Source organism: Cygnus atratus, chromosome 1 (assembly GCF_013377495.2).
Source record: "Cygnus atratus isolate AKBS03 ecotype Queensland, Australia chromosome 1, CAtr_DNAZoo_HiC_assembly, whole genome shotgun sequence".
Classification (NCBI taxonomy): Eukaryota; Metazoa; Chordata; class Aves; order Anseriformes; family Anatidae; genus Cygnus; species Cygnus atratus.
In genome coordinates, this window is record NC_066362.1 from 60,665,954 (window position 1) to 60,670,368 (window position 4,415).

The window sequence follows — 4,415 nt, forward strand, 5'->3', positions numbered from 1 at the left end:
AATACAATGAAGCCTTTTTGCAAGGTACTAGAGAAAAATCGAATTTAAAGTGAGCACCACTGCTCTTTCCTTCCATTCACGCTAGAAAGCATGGGAAATTCTCCCCAAATGCCTATGTGACATACAGTTTAATTAGCATGGTAAAAAGTTAGTTTTTCTTCCATTTTTTAATTACCGTATGGTTATGAATTAAGAGACAAAAATATATTAACATGAAAAAAGAGACAGAGTGAAATCAATCAATGAAATTACATTTACATTCCTCTTTTATTTGCTACTGATTTTATCAAGTGGCCCTTTTTACGTTTAAAATTTTAATAGCTTTTTCTGTGTTCTTAGTACTGCGGGCTTGTTTCTTAGTACCAAAGGCTCATTCTGTTATTCAAAATCCTAGCTATGGCTTGGGGAAATTTCCTATGGTTGTACATGACATTATATCATCCTCAGCTACCACCACAGGAGAAGCTTCTGCCATCAGAATTAGCTGCAAATTCTGCCATTGCACAAAGATGGACAAAGGAGGCTATGTAAAAGCCAACCTCCCTTACCCGATGTTCTCAACAAAGACCTCACTGAAAAACTGCAATACCTTCCATTTTTATAAGGGCACTTCCACTGAAGCACTTCCTTTGTCCATTCTTTCAGTTAGCAAAATAAACACATTTTTCACAATAACTGAAGTTATTTTCTAATTATTACGTTACTGGAAGGTGCTTAAAAATAAACTGAAGATATAAGAGCAGCACACAATAATTACCATGCAAACCAGTAAACGTCAAATAATTGTAAACTCTCCATTTGTACACAATGTGATACTAATGTCATAGATATAAAATGCACTTCCAATTCTAATGCTATCTCAGAGAGAGGCACTGGTCTGAAAAATTGCCAGCAACAGTATTGGCAGGGTTCCATTCTTGTGTTTTTCAAAGGTTTGGTAGCAAATACACTCATGGATTTTGTTCCTCTTTATTTTATTACTTTCCAGCAGGGATCTGAGAATCAAGATGGGTTTTCCATCTCCAGCATCACCATTAGTAATAAAGGCTATGTCAACCAAATTATGATCACAATAATCTGTGAGCAGTTGCTCTGTTTTTAGGAGATTTGCTCAGACATTGTTTGGTGAAGAAGTCCCAGGTTGGCGAGTGGCACATGTGGATACCTTGGTGCATGAGGAGGATGAGCATTACTGGCTCCCGCAGGTTTAAATAAAGTAGAAAGCAGCAAATACTTCATTTTGGTCATTTGGACAGGCAGATGCGACTCTGAATACACAACAGCTTGGTTTGTGCAATTGCACACCGCAGCAGCACATCCTAAGAAACAGATTACAGTCCATCAGTTCTTACCCACATTCAAGAAATACTTATAATGCACTAAACACCATCCAGGCAGATAATCCCGCATTGATGCTTTCAGGGCAGTGTGGGGACACGTGCATCTCCCTAGGTGTGCAGCAGCAGCACGAGGTACACGGGGCATCACGGGGGACAGGGGCAGAGAGGAGTTGCCCCACACAAGCTCAGGTGAATCCTTGCAAGGGCACGGGCTTGCCAAGTGGCGCAGATGTCCGCGCCGAGGTGTCAGCTGTGGGAGCTAGGGACATATGGAAGCGCAGCTTCCACTCCAGTGAAAACATGGCCACACGTCTACGGTACAGGGAGGGATTAACTCTTAAAGGACTGCAGGAGAGACCAGCACAGTTCTCTTGCTGGAGCTGGGAAATGTAAGGAGAGGTTTGGAGAGGCCAGGAAGGAGCAGGCTAGGAAGGTTTCCCTTAGGCACTGCCTCCAAGAGCCTTGCAGAGCTCTCCCTGCTCCGTGCCATATACCCACACCAGCCCACCTCCCCCAGGGGCTACTGCCTCTCCCCACAGCCCCTTCCCCTCCCTGCAGGGAGGCACCAAGCTTTTGTGGCTATGGCCACACCAGTGAGGATGGAGATGACCCTGGGGACCTCCCCGAGGAGCCTGGCATGTGCCTTCTGCTGTCCCCACAAGGCTGGGTCCCCAGTGGGTGTCAATTTCAATAGGAACCCACCCCAACGGTCCAAGTCACCACGAGGGTGCAAGGAAACCCCAAAGCTACGTGCCCTCGTCCCCAGCAGCTCTGTCGGGGGGCTGCCAGGACCCCCACACGCTGCCCAAGCCTGCATTGGGGTTGGCAGAAGTCAGCCACCGCCGCGTTGTCCAGCTGAGCTACCCGGCATTTCCGAGCACTACCAACGGAGAAATTTGGGTTGCCCCTGGAAGAAATACCTCTTCAGAACAAACACCTTTCTACAAGGGAGTCTGTTTCCCTGAAGAATTAAGTGAAAAGAGGAAAAAGAAGCCACGGGGACGAGCCACGTACTTCACTCGGGTGGCAAGGGACACCTAGTGGCACCGCGGCTCCCGTCACCGCCGCCGCGCACACGGTGCTCCCGCTGCAGCCCGTGGGGCAGGGACGGCTGTCCCAGCAGGGACGGACAGCTGTCCCTGCAGGGACAGACTGCCACCTCCCTGCCCGGACGGTATGCCACCCTGCTGCTGTCACAAGGAGAAACAGCACCTGCCTCCTCCCGAACATCTCACCTGGCTGCGGAGGTCCTCTGCCTCCTCCATGCTCGTCTTTCAGGACAGCTTCTCTGTTAGGAAATATATATATATATATTCACAGTAAGGGACAGGTTATTTCTAGGGTCTGTAATGGATAAAAAAGCATGTAACCCGTTCCCTTTACTCAGAGGAGTATATGGCTTTAGGGGAGCTCACACCTGCATGAAAGTAAAATAAACTAGAACACAGCTATACCAGGGCTCTTCTGGTTTGGAACCCAAATCACTTGGCAGGACAGGGTTTAAAACTAGTGAGAGAAACAATTGCACCAGGAAAGCTGAGGCAGTGGCTTCTCATGGCAAGATGGGGGCAGACTGGGAATGGAAAGCTGTTATTTCCTTAGTTCTACCACTTGCTTAAAGCAAGCTTAGGTCTGAGCTCAGACCAAGCTGCTCTGCCTCTTGTCCCCACTCCAGTACCTCTGAGGGCTACTGCCCCCCCCCCCCCCCCCCAGTCAAGACATTCAGGGCCTTTCCTGCCAAACTGCTCCCCAGCCTCTATCAGCACCAGGGTTCATCCACCCCAAGTGCAGAACCCCGCATCTGTCCTGGCTGAATTTCTTAAGGTCCCCGTTGGCGTACTTCTCCCACCTGACTGAGTCCCTCCGGGTGGCAGTCCTGCCCTCGAGCACACCAAAGTCATCCAGTCCATCTTCACTCCAGCCAGAGACATGCTTTTAAGTAGGGTATGTTCCTTAAAATGGAGAGATTGCTGGCTTTTCCACTTGGTTCAGTTTGACCCTGGAACATTTTCAATCAAAGCTATAATGTTATGGAAATTTCATGTGCAGGGAGGATCCCTTAGGAGTCTGTGAACTCCCAGTTGGTCTTCTCCAAACCCTCAAAGGATGTACGTAAGGAGGAACATCTCTCAAAGCTGTATTCTCTTTCCCCCAGTAGCATTACAGGCTACACCTTAACCTGGACACTGAAACAAGTAGGCAAAGTAGCGTAGACCTAACATGTATACAAACCCTGTGTTTTCAAGTATCCCACAGGAAAAAGGGATGAAGAATGACCAAGAGCATTCTCCCCCAGCAACAAGGCATGGCTTCTGTTGAGGTTTGCGTAACTGGATTCCTTCTCACACAGCAGCTGCAGCCTGGAGTTAGATGGGCTCGTACACTTTTCCCTTCCCCACTGCCAGTGCTGTTGCTTGTCTGATTGCACCACTGGAAGGGTCAGAAAGCAGCCCTGCAAGAAAAAGGGGTGGAGGGAGAGCCAGGACTATAACAACCCCCAGATCCCAGAGTACAATGATTTACATCCTAAACAGTCAATGAAGATGTCACCTGCTGTGTCCCTCCCTCCAAAAAGCTTCAGTTTGGTTGAAGGTACCTGAATCCCACCTGCAATTGCTCTGTTCTTATCTCACCTTTGAGAATGAATTACTGTTGCTAATACTGACGCTTCTCCTGGCTGAGATATGGTATATTTTCACTTCTAAAAAAGTTCCTAGATAGATTTTTTAAATTACCTGTGTTCAGCTGCCAAAATTATTTACAATTGGTATTTTCAATTGGTTAAAAAACGTTGCTTTATCTAAAACAAAAGTGTTTGAATGAAAACCAAGAAAAATATATTATTATTTTTTTTCAGAACAAAATCTTCAAGATTTCAGCCACATGTCCTGGAAAGATTTTCATTTTGTTCAATTAAATAAAAAATATTAACATGACATCCAGCTCAATTATTTATATCAGTAATAGTCAAAACACTGTAATTACAAACAGACCAGTTGTACTGAAGAAATCAGTTTCACAGAATCTTCTTCGTAAGTGATGCCTTGTTAGATGCCTTTTCTCACATCTGCGTGT

At 46.4% G+C, this 4,415-nt stretch overlaps 1 long non-coding RNA gene across 1 annotated transcript; it reads right to left on the reverse strand.

Annotated features, from left to right (window-relative positions):
• Positions 1–395: 395 nt before the first annotated feature.
• On the reverse strand, positions 396–3,702 carry LOC118255476 (uncharacterized). The gene is made up of 4 exons (XR_004780952.1): positions 3,573–3,702; positions 3,190–3,339; positions 2,576–2,628; positions 396–1,319 (listed from the first exon to the last, which is right to left on the reverse strand). It is a non-coding gene; the product is annotated as an uncharacterized LOC118255476 (long non-coding RNA).
• Positions 3,703–4,415: the final 713 nt, after the last annotated feature.